Source organism: Erpetoichthys calabaricus, chromosome 6, assembly GCF_900747795.2.
Source record: "Erpetoichthys calabaricus chromosome 6, fErpCal1.3, whole genome shotgun sequence".
NCBI lineage: Eukaryota > Metazoa > Chordata > Cladistia > Polypteriformes > Polypteridae > Erpetoichthys > Erpetoichthys calabaricus.
Genome location: NC_041399.2, coordinates 43,805,028 through 43,825,023, shown reverse-complemented (window position 1 = coordinate 43,825,023; position 19,996 = coordinate 43,805,028). Strand labels below are relative to the sequence as shown.

At 40.2% G+C, this 19,996-nt stretch overlaps 1 protein-coding gene across 1 annotated transcript in view; it reads right to left on the bottom strand.

Moving 5' to 3' along the window:
* LOC114653043 (lipoxygenase homology domain-containing protein 1-like) overlaps positions 1-9,968 on the bottom strand; it is a 394,200-nt gene extending 384,232 nt beyond the window's left edge. Inside the window, 1 exon segment of the mRNA XM_051929357.1 lies at positions 9,778-9,968. The gene's annotated coding sequence lies outside the window, so the exon portion shown is untranslated.
* Between the last annotated feature and the right edge of the window lie 10,028 nt (positions 9,969-19,996).

Here is a 19,996-nt window from a genome sequence, read left to right as displayed (position 1 = left end):
GAAACATTTGCTGAATGGAAGACGGCCAAGCCAACTCACCACAGAGCACAAGCAACCATACAACACTTAAGTATAATTTTCATAATTACTGTATTTCATATACAATTAACCCCAGCAACAGACTATGGGTGCTTTCCCAAGTACTCAGAAAGGAGATCTGTCTCTAGGTAGATGTCTGTACATCTATCCATCCATCCATCTGTTCACACATTTATCATTAACCATGCTTAATCCAGTTCAGGGGTGGGAGACAAGAAAGAGAATGAGTACTGGCTGCAAAACAGAAACCAACTCTAGATGGGGCAATACTCTGCATAGATATATAGATATATATATATTTACCTACATGATTTTTTGGGAGTTTTTCTTGTCTTATTAGAGAATCAAGGTTGGGGGGCTGACAAAAAACAAAGCCTGTTAAAGCCCAATGAGGCATTACTTGTCTGATTTGGGGCTATACATAAAATAAACCATGATTATTGTTGTTCTAAATGTTCAGTTTAGTTCTGAATGAGAAAAAAAATTCAAAGATTTTTAAAAATATAGAGAATCATAGCTTTAGACAGGCTGTGCCATGATGGTTTTGAATTTATAGCTTTTTGTTTGTTAAACAACATTAAATCACAGTGGATTTTACGGCATTTGATGTTCAAGTTAAAATAGGTTTCTTTAAAGTTGTCTAAATTAATTAATAATATAAAACACAAAATATTTTGCATAAGTATGGCACACCTAAATCATCACTGGTGCAGCCAGTTGGTTTTAGAAGTCACATAATTAGTAAAATGGAGATCAATTGTCTGTAGTCAATGGAGATGAAGTATAAATGCACCTCATCAAGAAGGTCCACCTTTTGGAAAGGCAAATGAACACTTCAAGCAAATCAGAGAAAAGGTCAGTGAAAAGCCCAAGTCAGGTGATGGAGACAAGAAAACATTCAAGTCACTGATCATCCCTTGGAGTCTGATTAAATCACTAATGAAGAACTGAAAAAAGTATTGCACAGCTGTAAATCTATCTTGAGCAAGCTGTCTACAAAAACCTGACTGGTTGTGCAGAAAGAACACTAGTGTCAGAGGTCATCAAGAGATGTAAGAGAACTCTGAAGGAGTTACAAGCTACAGGGAGTGATATTGGACAGCCTATGCATACATTGACTGTTTTCTAGGTGCTTCACCAGTCACAGCGTTATGGAAGGGTAACAGAGTGAAAGCCACAGTTAATAAAACTTACATGATATCTCAGCTGCAGTTCTATGAAAATGGTTCTATGGTCTGATAAGACCAAAACTGAGCTTTTTGGCCATCAAGCTAAACGCCTTGTTTGCTGCAAGCCCAACACTGTACATTATTAAAAACATACCTTCCCCAACATGAAGCATGGTGGTGGCAGCATCATGTTGTGGGGATGCTTTTCTAAACCAGGATTTTGAAGGGAAAACGAATGTAATAAAATGCAGGGAAATCCTGGTGGAAACCCTGATGCAGTCTGCAAGAAATGTGTGCTTGAGGAGAAGATTTGTTTTTCATCAAAACAACAACCCCAAGCTTAAAGTAAAAGCTTCACAGATTAAGAACAATAATGATAATGTCCTGGAGTGGTTGAGTCAGAGTCCAGATCTCAATCCAAATGAGAATTTGTGGCTGGAATCGAAAAAGGCATTCACTCAGTTTTGGTTAGAATGGGGACAAATGGTGATAAAAATGCAGGTATAACAGACAGTAACTTTGAATAATGTTAACATTTACCGCGACCAACCCAGATGGTGGAACTGAAGAGTTGACAAGTGTGGGGGAGGAACGATCTCCTCAGTCTGTCAGTGGAGCAGGACAGTGACAGCAGTCTGGCGCTGAAGCTGCTCCTCTGTCCAGAGATGACACTGTTTAGTGGATGCAGTGGATTCTTCATGATTGACAGGAGCCTGCTCAGCGCCCGTCGCTCTGCCACAGATGTCAAACTGTCCAGCTCCATGCCTACAATAGAGCCTGCCTTCCTCACCAGTTTGTCCAGGCGTGAGGTGTCCCTCTTTTTTATGCTGCCTCCCCAGCACACCACCGCGTAGAAGAGGGCGCTCGCCACAACCGTCTGATAGAACATCTGCAGCATCTTATTGCAGATGTTGAAGGACGCCAGCCTTCTAAGGAAGTATAGTCGGCTCTGTCCTCTCTTACACAGAGCATCAGTATTGGCAGTCCAGTCCAATTTATCGTCCAGCTGCACTCCCAGGTATTTATAGGTCTGCACCCTCTGCACACAGTCACCTCTGATGATCACGGGGTTCATGAGGGGCCTGGGCCTCCTAAAATCCACCACCAGCTCCTTGGTTTTGCTGGTGTTCAGTTGTAGGTGGTTTGAGTCGCACCATTTAACAAAGTCCTTGATTAGGTTCCTGCGCTCCTCCTCCTGCCCACTCCTGATGCAGCCCACGATAGCAGTATATTACTTATGCTTATAAGTATAATTATAATATAATTATAATTAATTATAATTGAATACTTATAGTATGTGATTAATTATCGTGTTTTTAATAATTGTAACTAATTTGATTTGTTTTCACTTTGAAATTAAAGAGCCTTATTCTGTTGATTAGTGTCAAAAAAAGCACAAATTAAATCCCTTTATGAGGGATGAAAACTTTTTATGGACCTTATTATGTTAGATAATACTTCATTAAAGTTAACAATTTCTTGCCTACAAAAAGTAAAAGTGCATTGAACCTTCTTTAATTTTCATAAGATTCAACACTTTTCTACCACCTGTGACCCTCAGTCCATTGTTCAGGCTCTTGTTTTCTCTTGGCTTGACTACTTCACCTATCTCCTGGTAGGACTCCAAAAAAGTGGTATGAAAACTCTTTGATTCTTCCTGAATAAAGCCGCCTGACTGTTGCACTCTATTCACTCCTGTGTATCACTCTCTCCAGAGGCTTCCACCTGCAGCATGAATACAACTGAAGGCTCTTGTCTTGGTCTATCCGTGTCTTCATGGCTCTGCTCCCTGGTACCTCCAGCCTCTAGTCTCTCCATGCACTCTTTTAGGAAGTTTCTTCTATGCTTCAGGCTATTTGCTAACGATTCTTCCTTTTCCCACTCTTTAATATCATGTTAATATTTGTGTTGTTTCCTTTTATTAAATCACAAACCTTTGTATTGTTTTGATTATTAAGTATAATTTTACTGTTATTTTTTGTGCTGTCATTTAGTTTAAGTGGTGTCACTATATTGTGCTCTGTTTTATTACATGGGCACCACTAAACTGTTTATAGCAACATTTCTAGCCATGTAATATAGAAGTCATATGGAATAGGATATCATGAAGCTGCCTTTATAAAACAATGACATTTTGTATAGCTGTCAATAAAACACTTGGATTTTTTAGTTATGAAAAGACTTTCTGTAGCATGGGAGAAGCTAAGAAAATATCTAAAACACACTTTCTATTTGTTATTTTAGTTTTGGTTTGGCTTAGCTTGTTTCTCTAGTTTGACTTTTTGACTTTGTTTTGGCTTTTGGTATTTTGGTGTTCTTTTCATGCTTCAATCCTGACTTTCTGACTACTATTTTGAATGCGTCTTTATCATGAATCTGAATTATGGCTTTCCTGAATGAATTTTATTACATTTTTGGAGTTGTAATTCATGTCTCTTTTAATGTTTTTTTGTAATACTGGAACACCATCACTGCACTATTTTGTTATTTTGCTTAGCTCTTCTTGAATGGCAGAAACCCTGCTGCTGTTGCCACATGATTGGATGTTGATGCAAAAATGCTTAAATGACTCAAAATTAAGCTTCAACAGAGGTGTCAAGCTTAAGATACCAAAGTGACATGCTTCATCGATATTCAAAACATGGTTACATATAATGACTGTTAGTTTTCTCATGGAACCCCTTTAAAATTCGTTTAATAGATCATATATGTATATAATTTACATTTACATATTTCAAGTCACATTTAGGCCTGGGTTTTAAAAGGAATCTAGATGGAGTCCCCGAATATGCACAGCAATTTAGGGTTTAGTGGTCACCCGGGTTTATCTGAACAGCCAAGTGCATCACAGCAACCAACCTACAGTATATCTGGAATGGGAACAGCCTGCTCTTAAACAAAGAATAAATAAAGTGTAGGTGACATGCCACACTGTCATAAAGAACTTTATTAGTCTATGATGCCAAAGATTTGACAGTCTTGTGCAGGAGATGGTAAGTTGACTTCACACACGCTGCTGCTGCTCCCCTTTTAAAGGTGCACAGATCTCAGGGCTGCCCACCCTTTCTGTCTGCTACCACAGCCCCCCACTACTCTTTTTCTTCATGGACTTGATTGCTTTATGTCGATTAAATGTGGTTATTGCTGATGGACTCACTCCAGTGCTCAGTCTAGAGAGTACTCAAAGTAGCTTTTTTAATTAAGTTATGAAAAAATGTCTTCAGGGAACAGTTCTGCATTTTAAAATTACTTTTGTTTATTTTTAATTTTCAGAAATACATAATCATTTTTTGCTTAATTTAAGCATTAGTTTAATACTTAAGCTGAGTCAGTGGTGAACAGTTTCTTGGTGTTATTGTATATTTATCTGCAATGGAAAATTTTGGTGAATAGTCATTAATATTTATCCCTATAAATGCCTGATCATTTTATATTAGACTTAAAAACTTCAGACACTAGTAAAAATAACTAATTAAATTAAATAACTAATTTAATAATAACATATAGACAGTTTTTGAAATGGCCAGTTAATTTGCATTATCCTTTGAAAACATGGGCAGTGTAAAATAGCACTAGTAGCAAATATCCATCCATTATCCAACCCGCTATATCCTAAGTACAGGGTCACAAGGTTCTGCTGGAGCCAATCCCAGCGCGCAAGGCAGGAAACAAACCCTGAGCAGGGTGCCAGCCCACCGCAGGGCGTGACACACACACACACACACACACACGCACCAAGCACACACTAGGGACAATTTAGGATCGCCAATGCACCTAATCTGCATGTCTTTGGATGGAAAACGGATGAAACCCACGCAAACATGGGGAGAACATGCAAACTCCACGCAGGGAGGACCCGGGAAGCGAACCTGGGTCTCCTAACTGTGAGGCAGTAGAGCTACCCATTGCGCCACTGTGCCACCTGCAGCAAATACACTTTTTTAATAAATGTTAAGTTCAAAAGCAAGCAGCTTTGTCAAGACTGCAGCAAAAGCACAAGAGTGTAAATATCATGGCCTGAATAGGGCGACCTCTCATTATCTTATGATACACAGGAGGACCTTGGAGAAATAAAGTTTGAGAAGCACCACACTAGGTGAGGCACAGAAGCAGTTAACATAACATGCTATATCATCAAAAATGTCAAACATGTCGATAAATCCATCCATTTTCCAACCCGCTGAATCCGAACACAGGGTCACGGGGGTCTGCTGTAGCCAATCCCAGCCAACACAGGTCACAAGGCAGGAACCAATCCCAGGCAGGGTGCCAACCCACCGCCATGTCGATAAAGGTGAATCTAAATTAAGGGACATGTTTAGACTCTGTAAAGTGCTTGTGAAATCCCATCTAGAGTAGTTCCGGCCAGAATGCTACAAAAAATGACACAGCAGCAGGGCTGAGCAACCAAACGTGTCACTTGAAGAAGCATCATGTTGTATTGGGACTGGCTACAAGAGCTGAAACTCTCTAGTATTGAGCCAGGAACACTAAGTGGAAGACTAAAGTAGATCTACCAAATTCTTAAAGGCATCCATATACCTGATAAAAGGAATTATTTAAGTTATAAAGTGAATCACATATGTTGGGACACTAGCAAAATGTAAGGAGGAGAGCATTTATGTCATACATGAAACCGCTTCTTCAAATAGATGAAGGGCCTCATTGACATCCAACAAACGTCCGTGTCATGTCCCTAGAATAGAGCTACTGGGACAGCTGTACCCAAGTGGGCAAAGTCTGATATTTATTTATAAGGTGGACTGAAAATACATTAAAAAAATTTTATTTTTTGGCGTTACAACTGTACTGTTACATACTTCCATCATACCCCAAGTCACATATCATAAATTGTTCATGATATGAAGTTACATCCATCCATCCATCCATCCTCTTCCGCTTATCCGAGGTCGGGTCGCGGGGGCAGCAGCTTGAGCAGAGATGCCCAGACTTCCCTCTCCCCGGCCACTTCTTCTAGCTCTTATGGGAGAATCCCGAGGCGTTCCCAGGCCAGCCGGGAGACATAGTCCCTCCAGCGTGTCCTGGGTCTTCCCTGGGGCATCCTCCCAGTTGGATGTGCCTGGAACACCTCACCAGGGAGGCATCCTGATTAGATGCCCAAGCCACCTCATCTGACTCCACTCGATGCGGAGGAGCAGCGGCTCTACTCTGAGCCCCTCCTGGATGACTGAGCTTCTCACCCTATCTTTAAGGGAGAGCCCAGACACCCTGCGGAGGAAACTCATTTCAGCCACTTGTATTCACGATCTCGTTCTTTCGATCACTACCCATAGCTCATGACCATAGGTGAGGGTAGGAACATAGATCGACCGGTAAATTGAGAGCTTTGCCTTACGGCTCAGCTCCTTTTTCACCACAACAGACCGATGCAGAGCCCGCATCACTGCGGACGCCGCACCGATCCGCCTCTCGATCTCACGCTCCATTCTTTCCTCACTCGTGGGTTACAGTAAAAACTAAATCTCATGTTAACATGTACAACAAATACCATCAACAATCTTTAATTTTTGTTTTTTGGTTTAATGTGTTCTGGGATTGGGTTAACCATTTTATAGGTTACAGCATTTTTAATTTTCTTTATCAAAAAGTCTTTTTTGTTATTTAATATTTTTTCCTGGTGGTGCTGACTACTGAGGATCTGTTTGCCAACAGGACCCCAACTTGCATGTAATAGAGGAAAATATACAACTTGAAGTGATCTCTCTACAGCTAAATTTGAAACAGAAAATTGAAGTTATACAGAATTTTTCTCTGTTTTAAGGATAAGCAATGTACAAGAGAGAGTTGCTTAAGGTGGCATGGATTTAATTATCATATTCATTGATTATTGCCACATTTACCTTAGCTCTGCCCTTAAAAAACATTTTCAGGGAAAACAGAACCTTTATTCCAGATTTTAGATTTATTGTAATAACATAGTGCATCCATTGTGGGGTGGGCATTCCTTAAACTCCACCCATTGCTGTAACCCTTTGTTTTGTAATGAAATTTCAAAAGACTTGCTCTGACTGCGAATATCACTCTGTTGGCGGCTATTATACAAATCTCTACGCTACTATCTTATTTAAATATAGTTTAATCCTCTTTACTCACCAGAACTTGTTAGGACTACGCTGACACCCAGATTAGACTCATTTTCCTCTGAGGTCTGGGATAACCCTATGCCATATACAGTATTACTTGCAGACATTTGTGGGCTCCACTCCCCAAAAAAAGAAGAACTCACAACTGAAACTTGAAACAGCTAAATGTAACTGCCATCCATCACTGTTAATTCCATTTTAACAAAAATCAGACTTTGGTTTGGAATTTTTAATCAACAGAATATTTCAAATAACACAAATGAAAACAGCATGGACAAAAATGATGGGGCTCTTAACCTAATATTTTATTACATAACCTTTAGAGGCAATCACTGAAAACAAGCGATTCCTGGAGCTCTCAATGAGACTTCTGCACCTGTTAACAGGTCATTTGGCCCACTCTCCCTGAGCCAACTGATCCAGCTTTGTCAGGTTTGAAAGGGGCCTTCTCCAGACTGCATGATTCAGTTCTTTCCATAGACAACTGATAGCACGCAAATTATGGCTCATAGAATGCCCTAGGGTAACAACAGATTTGTACATGTCTCTGTATAGGTCCCTGTGACGATGCGGGTTCTGCTCCATGCTCCCATGTAGCTTCTGGGGAGCTCTCGAACCCGACACCGTCGGTAATATCACCGATGAGCTAGACAGTGAAGACATCAACAACGAAGCAAGGGGATGGTGCAAAAAGTGCAGAGTGCTTTTATTAAAATCAACAAAACCAAAAACAGTGTCCAAATAAAAAGTGCAGTGGCTCAAATAGTTCTTAAATAAATAATCCATTAAAACAGGTGAACTGTGGAGGTTAAAATCCAATAAATGTATCCGTTTAAAACGAGGTTAAAAACAATGGCTGGAAGCAGTCTTTTCTTAAAAATCTGGTGCTTACTTCTTTTTACCGGCGGCTCCCCTGCTTCTCACATACGGGCCTCGCAACAGGTGAGTTGCCATACCAGCAAATGCAGCTCCCTTCAATTCCGGTCCGGTAGCCTTCCGATACCCAGCTACGTAGGGCTCCAGCCGAACCGAGACTTGGGTTCCCTCCTCAGAGGCCAGGGTACTCACGCTGGAGCTCAACACACCCAAAGCCTCCTTGACTGCCGATTCCTTTAATGGCCAGTCGACTCCTCTGCTGGTCACTCCAGCTCCTCCAAACTGCTCAGCTAGAGTGAGAGTTGGCCAAACACTCCTTCGTGGCTCTCCTACCAGCTGCATTACCATCAATAACCTGCTTTCGCTCTCACTCTCACGCACCGGCTTTCTCGTCCCTGTCGCCTTCTTCTCACTTCTAACCTCCGTTCTTTTTTTTCTCTCTCTTTTTCTCCCTCCATCCGCTTCACGCTTCTATTATATATTATGGGGACGTGGATCAGGTGTGGTGATTAGCAGCTTCCGGCATCAATTATGGATGTGGACGACTCCTCACCAGTGCACTTAAGCAAGGACTGCCCACATCATGAAACACCCAGGAACTGCTCCGACCACACTACCACATCCCCTCTATAAGCCGTGAGTGTGGTGATTATCTATTAAAAAATTGGCCTTTTTGATATGCGCTGTGGACCCGCTATACCACAGTCCCTCAACATCATGAGCAAGAACAGTATTTTTCTGAAAGCCCTTTTCCTACCATTATTATTGTGAAATAGCATGGTAGACAGCATACCTCCACTACTATTATATCTCATGGTCTTTATCCTGGGGTCCTGCAACTTTGGACATGTTATTTCTGACTACACCCATTCACCTTGATTGCATTTGTGGCCCTTATGTTGAGAGTCAATGGGAGTTTCTGGGTTTTCCAGGCAATGCTGATAATACTCCCACATACAGTTTCCTGCAGATTGGGGATGGTCCATTTTAGGCAGTTGGGGGGGGGGGGGGGGGATTTAGAGGCATGTGATGATGAACCAATCTGCATAAGCTTATCTACATTTAGTGCTTTCTGGCTTTCCTCATAACATTGCTGAATTGCAATATTTCATGTCACACTCAACGCCCAAAATGTCCTTTTCAAAGTATCTTTCTAGCGGAATGTAACTGTATTCATAAGCAGCAGGCAAATTCTGAAATTAGCTCTCACCCCCCCACCTTTCTTTTGCCTGAATCATTCCTTTCTTTACAGAACGTTAAAAACAAATTTAAAGTAGATGGTTTTCAAGTTTACATGTTCAATTATTTACAAAGATTTATTCTAGACTGGCAAGTCTAGGCTAGAACAGCAAGTAAGATAAAACAATTTGTAGTATTTCATCAGTTTTCTGTAACTCTCAAATTAACTTTAAGCGTTAAGTCTTTTTTTTATGCCTTTTGTAAAATTCTGGTCTTTTTTTAAGAATCTAGTGACTTTGTTTGCTAGAGGAGTCTGAAGGGATGATATTTTACATTTGAAATCTAACTGTCTCTTATATAATCTCAATGAGACTCAAAATTAAACATTAAAAAATGAGTTGCTTACTTACCCAAATTTCACATTTTGGAATGGAGAATATTCAAGTCCAGCTTCTGTCTTGTAGCAACAACAGCAACAACAACAACAATGAAACGTGCCTCAAACTCAAGGTCTATTTTGAGCCATATGCCTTGCAGGGAACATCAGGGGCAATTTGCTTAATCTTTGCTCACCTCTAATCGCTCCAACACATGTGCCTTCTCTGCTAATACTGACAACTGAGCTCTCACAAAGATGTGGACTGTAAATGGAACACCGAAAAAACAAGGACACTCAAAATTATTCTTTCATAGTATAAATTTGAGTCCTTTTATATTTTAGATCTACTTTGCAGAATGTTTTTCCATGTTATTCCCTCATAATAAGTACTGTAGCATTGTTCAAAATTGATAATATAAATGCATTAACTACAATAATGGTAGGCATGCAGTGATAGTAGTAAAATAAACACAAAAAGGTAACAACCAAAATTAAACAACTGTTACTTAAAACGTCAATTATACCAAAAGTCATTTCTCAACTTCAGTGAAAAAGAATCAATAAAAGTTCACCTTTAGCTATAACACTTCAAAAGCATCACAACTGGTTATTCTTCAGCGGACAGAATAAAACTTTGAGAAAAAGAGCAGATGGTCAATGTTATGTCTAATTTTCTAAGGTAATCTGATTTGAAACATTGCCAGATAATGCGGATTACGGAATGATTTAAATAGTAGGTGAGGCTAGTGGGGGCACGGAGTGTAACAACTAATTCATGAATGTGCTTATGACCAAGTGGCTCTAGGGAAACAGATTAGATTCTTTTTTGTCACGCTATCATGTACGAAAGGAAGAGTTGTTATTTGTGAAATAAAAAGTCGCACAATATTCCAAAAACTGCTCTTCTCTTACAAAACTTAATGTGTTACCACATATATGATGCAAGTGCATTATTTATCCTTTAAACTGCAGATGATAAGGGACGTGGGGTGGCGCAGTGGTAGTGCTGCTTCCTTGCAGTTAGGAGACCTGGGTTTGCTTCCCGGGTCCTCCCTACGTGGAGTTTGCATGTTCTCCCCGTGTCTGCATGGGTTTCCTCCGGGTGCTCTGGTTTGCTCCCACAGTCCAAAGACATGCAGGTTAGGTGCATTGGCAATTCTAAATTGTCCCTAGTGTGTGTTTGATGTGTGGGTGTGTGCCCTGTGGCAGGCTGGCGCCCTGCCTAGGGTTTGTTTCCTGTCTTGCACCCTGTGTTGGCTGGGATTGGCACTTGCGCTGTCTCTGAACCAAGCATGAGACTAACATAGTAATTTCTTAACCCAATACAGGGCCATGGGGAGTCAGAGCCTATACCAGCAACATTGGAATCAAGGCTTGAAGCAACCCTGAACAGGGCACTAACCCTTTGCAGGGCCCTCACACACCCACACATACTCATACGTGGCTAAATTGATTAACTTTTCCCAGTTAGGTTTTGACAGAAACCATGCAAGAGTATTACCTTTTTAAGGTATTAAGGAAGAAATGCAGACAGGAGTGAGTTTCTGAAAATGTACCCCTCCAAGTTTGTTATATCGAGACAGAGCTTCCTTCCCTTTGAAAAATTATTTAATACTAGCCATGTAAGCCCATGCTGTAAAAAGCCCGGGGTCCTAGAAACTATTGAAATCATCAGAAAAAAATTGAAAAAGTAGAGATGTCAGCTAACTAAAAGGAATTACTCTGGCCATCTCTCTCCTAGGAGGATTTGTTTTCCCGACGTGTTCGCATCGCTTGTGTATTAGCAGCAGGAGGAAAAGTAAAAGGGATACCATTTTGCCGATGGTAGCGGCTAAGCGACTTTGTCTTTCTTCTGAGGTTTCGTTTTGCCGACATGCTGGCCTCACTTGTGTATTAGCAGCTAAACGAGTTTCTGTTTCCTTACCCCAACTCCACCTCTCACTTCTGGGCCAGACAGACACACACAGTTCCACGTGTAGACGTGTACATATAAGATATTTTTTGCTAAAGGGTGATGACTCTGAAAGCTTATAATGTATAGAAAATGTATAAGAAAATGACACTTTCAGTCCGTATCTGATACACTAAGAAGGGAAGTACTAAAGTGGAATTCAGTTTTGAGGAATCACATTTTTGCTCTACTCACAAGAACAGCATGACACCTAAACCACAAATGAACCACTGATTTAAGAACCGTTACCCAACCCACACCTTTATATATTCATTAGGAAATATCTGAATAGCCATCTGTAAAATAATAGGATAAAATTTTCAGAAGCAATGTGTTTAAAGGTATACAAAAGTAGACACTACAGATTTAGATAGGCTGTAAAATAAAGAGCTAAATTCAGTTACCATTCACATTCAACTTTCTTGTAAGATGAATGTTGCAAAAACGTAGCACAAGCATAACAGGTACAGAATGATATACCTAAAGGCCTTAACTTAAATAATTCACATCTGCAACATCATCAAGTGTAGCTTCTTAATATAATTCCCGATATAATATTCAGATTTTCATATGCCTCTGGGATGCCCTCCAAAACCAGTCTAGTCTAGTTGTAGCCTTGGCAAGGAGAAGAGGTCCTCAGGTGGTTCCCACCTTTCATTGAGTGTTTCAAACCCAACCACGACACATTCCTGCTCATTTCCTCCCTCTTCTACCAGAGCAAATAGGGGGTTCTCTTTATTGCCTACACCTCCTCGGGACTGCTGTTCTTCTATCAAGAACTCTTACTCTCAACCTTGGTCGGCAGGGAAGTTCCTAATAGCCCACCTCCACTAGAAACAGCCAGGTTTGCCATCCTTTATCCTTGTAGTCTTTTACCAGTTGTTGGTTTTTGTTGGTCTTCCGTTCTGCTGCCTCCTCGCAGCCTTCTTCTTCCTACGATACAATCAATTCTACTATAAATATTTTCTTCCCTTCTGTTGACCACATAACCACATCTGGCCTCAGGATAGTGGAGCTTCCTTTAAAGTTCAACTCCCACCTCCAGTCCATTGGATAATTGAAGCAGGGTGGGTATGGCTGATTTTAGGGCTGTAGACTTTTCTCCTTCCTAAACAAATGCAATGCTGTGGAATGAGCCTCCTTTGGCTGTGTGCTTCTTCCACCTTTTCTGTTTCAAAATATCTTTGAGCATCAATAGTATGTTGCCGTGCTGTCATCTATACCTGCCTTGGATTAATTATGTGTTACAGCACAACAGGATGTGCACCATCGTTCCTTTCCCACTACACAGCTTGCACAGTGCATCCTTCCTCATCCTCCACCTGTGCAAGTTCACTGGTGCAGGAATGGTGTTGTTCACTGCTTTTAGCAGGAAGAATATGCAGAATGGCTTCAACTTCCACAGATCGATATGAGTGATGGTTCTTTTAGGGAGGTCCTACCTTGTACAGGCTGCTTGTGTCCCCAGTTCAACATCTCTTACTGCCCTCTATCCATCCTCCAGGTTCTTCACTTCTGCTTAGACCATGGTTCTTTGCTCACTTGGGTTTGCCTTTGCCCATGGCTGTAAGTGGGAAGTTCTGAGGCCTTGTATCCCAATTCAAGAAATTCCCATTAAACTCTGAAGTTACTTAATAATCATCATTGCTGAGATCTTAATTGTTGCTCTGGTATGTAGAAGCAAATCTCCAAATACATTTTCTTTCATTTAGGGTTGAATATTTACCCTCAAGCTGTCAAAAAATAATATCCTAATGTTCTTATTCCTCTCCATTAGTAATACAGTTACAACAGAGGTGACAGCTTTTTTTTCAGAAAGAAAAAATAAAAAAGCACATTACAGCAAAAAACAATTGTTAATTTTATTATTCTTGTTTTGCCTGGATTTGGCCTGCATTTTCCACATTTTAGGACCCATACTTGCTAACCACCTTGCCCAATGTACAGGATGACTTATAGTTGTTTTATATACCGATACATACTTTTCATTTCTAATTTGGGTTAAAAAATTTAGTTCATTAGAAAAACTGCTGTCCAGAATGATAAAAAACAAACCCCAGAAAATATCCGTAGTTGTAATTGTTATTATTGTTAACAGATTTCTTAATGTATAAATAATCTGCATCATTAAAAGAAAATCAAAGTTGCTTCTGCTTCTATGAATTGAAATAGTTATTAAAGTTCTTAACAGCATCAGCAACTGACGTTATCTTAGGATGATAGTTTTGACAGGGCAATGGAAGAATTATCAACAATAAACAGGTATCCTCAAGGTCTGCATTTCACTATCTTTCTTGATATGAAGCAAAAGAGACTAGAAATGGAGCTTTAGGAACTGCTTCAGGAAACAACCGCTTATCATTCTGTTTTTCTACCCACATTCATTCTGGTATTCTGTGCTTAGGCAGATATGAACTTTAAATAAATACAATAAATATTCAGTACTAGTCACTGCACTTCAAATTAACTGGTGAATAATCAGTTCACATAAAGCTGACACTTTGCCACTTCTGCATTATTAGAACATGAGAACATTAGGAGAATCCTGTCAAGAATAGGCCGTAAAAAGTTCTTTAGTCAGCTAATCACACCAGGTTAAGTTTTGAAGATTCCTAAATTCCTACTGTCTATGTCACCACTTGGTAATTTGTTCCATATGTCTATGGCCCTCTGTGTGAAGAAAAACGTTAAAAGCGTTTATGTGAAATTTACTCTTAACAAGTCTTTATCTGTGTCCACATCTTCTTAAAATTAACACATTGGATCCACTGTGATAATTCCCTTCATGACTGTAAACAGTTCAGAGATGTCACCTCTTAATTCCCCTTTGCTTAAACCTAACAGATTTAACGCTTTCAATTTTTCTTAAAAGCTCAAACCTTACCATCCTCTTCTCTAGCGTTTCATCTAGAGCTGCTGGGTTTCTCTCTATGTGCTGCCCATACTGTAGTACTCCAGATGTGTGTGATGTAGAATGTAAGAATAACCTCCCTTGATTTGTGCTTCACACCTCGTGTTATATATAACCTAAAATCTTGTTAGCCTTCTTGATCACATCTGTACACTGTCTGGATGTAGATAGTGATGAGTCGACTACAACTCTTGGATCCTTCTCATAAGTGGTCATTTCAAAATTCAAACCTCTCACTGTGTATTCAGATCTAGCATTTTTACTTCCTACATGTAATACTTTACATTTACTTACGTACATTAAATTTCAGTCTGAATTCTTCAAAGGTCTATCTGTAATGGTTTGGCTGAATCTAGGTTATCTGCCATTGCACCTAGGTAGTATTATCTGCCAAGTTTGGCATCATTTACTGTTATGGTGGCCTAGTGTTTATCACAGCTCAGGAGACTGGTTTTGAATCCTACCCAGGTCACTGTCATACAGAGTTTCTGTATTTTACCTGTTGCATGCCCAGGAGGACTGGAGTAGGGCTTGTGCCTCCTCCAGAACACGAGGGGGCGTCCTCCCTGGTTGCTGTGGGGGCCACAGGTACAGAGCTTGGAAGCTCAACCCTGTAGGGGCCCGTGGTCACCACCAGTGGGCGCCCCGATGCCTTGGGAGCCCTGGACCTCAGTACTTCCGCCACACCTGGAAGTGCTGGGGAGAAGAATATTGGGGACACCCGGAGGACTTCCGGATACACCGTCAGAGCTTCCGCCACACAGGGGTGTGGCTACAGAAGCCCTTAGGATGCACCTGGAGTCCATCCTGGGTGTATAAAAGGGGCCGCCTCCTTCCAGTCAGGTGCAAGAGTCGGGTGGAAGAGGACGAAGCTTGGTGAAGAGGAGTGGAGGCCGACCAGAGACTTGGAGAAGGCATTGTGTTGTGGCCAGGACTTAAGGGGTGATTGGTGCTGTGGCACTGGGTATTGTGCACTAAGATGAATGTAAATAATGTAAATAAACGTGTGTGTGGTGAAACCATCTCGTCTACCTGTCTGTGTCCAGGCTGTTCCCCACACTGTTTATATTTTTATCCAAATAGGCTTCATCATAAATCTGTACAAGTTAGGTAAACTGATCACTCTAAATGTACCCTGTGTAAATAAATCTGGATATGTGCATGTATGTGATGAACTGATGGCCCATACAGAGTAGATTAAGCAGGTTGTAAATAAGAAAGATTCATTGTAAGGATTTTTTAAAGTAATTTTCTGAGTTATCAAGAAAAAACCTTTGTCCAGACAATGAAGTGTAATACAACTGTCAGTGGCTTCCAGTTTTCCTGCATTCTTGAAACAATAGTTGGCTTTAAAGGACCAAGTCTCCATGGCAGCTCCTCAGCTGACTGCTTTTTCAGAGGGGGCAGCACAGACCCAGATGTTCCTTTCTAGAGCTTTGTGCTCTCTTGTGGCTAAGAGGTGCTGCCATCTTTAGCTTTATTTTCCTGACCTCATTGTCTCTGCCAATTCCTTGGATGTCTGCTCCCTAGTATCCTGGATCAGCTCAATATATTTCCACTAAGAAGTCTCTCTCTCTCTCTCTCTCTCTCTCTCTCTCTCTCTCTCAGTATTGGTGGTATCCCATCAAATGTCCATCTGGGGAACCCAACACAATTTTAGGGTATACAGCCATCTCTTAATCCCTGCATTTTCCCACTGGTATGGCAGAATCCTTTCTATTGTCAATGTGTATATCTGTTTCTTGGAGGTCCCCTGTAAACCTTCACTTTTTGGTGAATTTTGTTCTGATTTCATTTTGCCAGCCAGGACCACCCCTCAAATAAGCCATAGTTATCTACGCATCCACACTGCTAACTATGAGTTGTCTATTAACTTAACAAACACGCCTTTGGCATATGTGAGCAAAACAATAGTGTGTGAAGAAAAAAACACTTCAGTGAAGGCCTTAGCATAGCCAAAGGTCTTTGGTAGGAGTAAATTCTAGGATTTAGGTCAATTCAGGGTTAGAAGTGGCTGGTCATTGCAGGCTCAAAATAAAATGTCTAGTATTCATTTCTGCTAATTATGCCAAGGACTTTGTTAACAATAGATGCTGTGCAGATTGCTACTTGGTTTTGTAGAACAAAGATGCTGATATTGAGTGAGAGCTTTTGAGTATACTGCTTGATGGATTTTGTGATAACTCCAGTGACACCTCTGATAATTGGGATTATTTCAGCATCTTTTTACCAGAGTCTTTTAATCTCATTCTCGAGCTGATGGTAGTTCTTTAATTTAAAGTATGCTCTTCTTCTGGACCGATGTCTGAAGTCTAATAGTTGAAGGCACAGAGATATCTTAAATTATTATTAAGTTTTATTAATGGATAGGTTGATGTAGATGACGTCTGGCTGGTTGACATTAACCATGACATTGGTTTGCATAGAGAGCTTCCAGAGTATCTTGGATAAACTTGAAGCATTTATTCAGAATCTTATGTTCCTCCATGCTTCATCCCCACCATTGCCATGTCACTTAGAAATTGTTGTCCTTAAATAGGGTCCAGTAGATTACATTTCCCAAGTTATTATAGATAGGAAGCAATGGCCAGTGTTACACAAGCACTGACAATGTGATGGGTGGTGAGGTCACATGTTTTACATAAATGATACAAACTATCTTCTCCTGTTGTTATGATGATGTGCTTTATGCAGTACTTTTTTCACTACCTGATCTTGAACAGAAAAGACACTGGTTTCAAATGACAGCTTGAGGACTGCTGTTTCATCCAGCTAAATGCCCACTGGCTATCACTGTGCGACTTTTCAATACAGTTTTGGTACTGTTCGTGAATTGGTTTTCTCTTCAGGTATCATGTTGTTGATTTGGTGACTTCTTTAGATACATATTAGCATGTCTCCTCAGCTAATTGTTTGCTATTCAGAAAAAAGTTTCGAGGAGAATGCTTGACAGTATTTTTGGATGGAATATTTATACTTTGTCAAGTAATGTATTCTGATTATATGGGCATCCTCATCCTCTATTATTATCTTCTCACCAGCTTAACTATGGAAAGAAAATCTATTCATTTTAATGGAATTAAAGTAATTTTTTTATGGGTGCTCCACGATTTTATTTTTGTCACATATGACCAACAAAATCTTAGTACAGTACAAGAGAAAATTTTTTTTTTTACTTTTTAGTGTATTTTTGAATAAAATTGTGTCACTGAAAAATCTTGCATTAATGTATTTTTTAGCCACCCTGATGCCACACAGACCTTGGCACGTTACAAAAACCTTGACTTGGATTATGGAAGGTGATTTAACAGAAGTGACATTATCAACAGAGTGGAATCGAACCTACGATCTTAAAGTGAAATGTGACATTCATTCATGTTCATTTCTTATTTCAGAAAATTCTAACCACGGTGGAATCTTATACGGGTGAAGTACTGGAAATGTGCTTTTGTCTATTGGACAATCGAACCTTCAATCTTCTTAGAAAAGCACTTTATCCACTGAGACAATATCACTAAATCACGGAAATTATATATATAAATTTATATATAAATGATGAAAAATTGGTAAAATTAAAAAAAAAGAGTTTGTGTACATCGGTCTTGAATCTTCGACCATTTTATTGAACGTCCAACACGCTAACCACTTGACCAATGACACTTAACTGTTATATTGAAGTAATTTGACAAAACATCAATATCAATTAATCAAAATTATTTTTTTAAATTAGTTTGTCTACATTGATCTTAAACCTTCAACCGTTTGATCGAAAGTCCAATACGATAACCACTTTACCAACACTGCTAATTCATATATATGAGTGTTGACTAAAAGCACTGTACAGTATAAATATGTGTGTACTGTATTCGCTAAAAGTATAATTTAAGGAAATGAGAATTTTAAATGTGACACAATTAACGTACAAATCCCAGGTCAAAACTGCTGAAATATCGCATTGTCACCGGAGATGAGCATGCATGCAAAGTTTGAAGGAAATCAGTTCAGTAAAAGTGAGTAAGAAATCGATTGCAAAATTTGACCCAGACAAAAAGGAGAGGGCAAGCTGAATAAAATTGTGTAATAAGAAGACAGAGGTGCTACACCACATTGGATTGTCCCATGATTTTGTGAAGTTATCTGAATAATACTTAATTTTATTTTATTTATTTTGTTTTGTTGTGAATGTTGCGATGTAGTACGCATCCCAAAGACGTACTGACTGCCCATCCAGAATTGGCTCCTTGTGCCTGATGCTGTTGGGATAGGCAGAGTTCCAATGACCCTGAACTGGATTAAGCAGGTTATGGAATGTTATTTTACTATCAAGTCCAGAAAGCATTCCAATAAAAACTTAAATGGAACTATATTCCAAAATATCCTACCTTACTGTATTTGCCTTTTCTACCAAATGCTCATGTGCCATTTCTTGACTAATACAAGCACTGTGGGTAGTTTTTATTTTAATGTGTGGTCATTGCTGCTTTTGAAAGTTTTTATTAACAATACACAAACAAAATGTTAAAATTTTGTTTTGTAGCAGTAATTGACTAACTGATGCATCTAAGTTGTGTTTAATGTATTAGCTAAAATATGAGTTAAATGCAATTTTTTATGTAAAAAAAATTAAAAACAGAAACATTATGGCCAACTCACAAATAAATGGCCAGTAAATAGATGTTGTGGCAGGCAGCTGGCGTCCATGCCCAGCTGGGACGCCCCTGCACACTATATTCAGGGGGAGCAGCCCTGGACACTGCAATACCTCCCCCTGGACAATAGATGGCCACCCCCTGGGGTGGAGCAGTGCCTCGGTTTCCCACAGGGCTCCCTGGGAATTAGAGTTGGGTGCAGCCCTGTTGTGTCCCGCAGGCACCGCCAGGGGGTGCTGTGTTTGGGACTCCTGAGCCCATGTGGGCAGCATATACATCACACCCGGAAATGCAGCCGGAACTCGGTGATCAGGCACCTGGAGCACTTCCGAGTGAACTATAAAAGGAGCCAGCGACCACCACTCAGCGGCCGAAGTCGGGTGGAGGAGGACAAGGTTGCCTGGGAGGAGCGGTGGTGCCGAAAGGAGAAAGTGCTTGGTGACTGTTGTGTTTTTGGGACTGGGTATTGCCTGTGGGTCACGGGGAAGATGTGCGCCCACAGGGGAAGAAAATAAAAGTATTTGTTTCATTTGACATGTGCCTCTGTGTCAATCTGTGTCGGGTTGGGTGCTATATAGCGCCTTTATTCACAATGTATAAAACTATTGACTGAATTAACAGACATAAAAAAGAGCCTAATGACTTTTCAATTCCTTCCCAAAGAAAGCTTTGCAGTAAGAGGTCAGTGGCCTTAGTGGAACACTCATACACTTTTAAGCTTGTACTGTCTAACAGATCT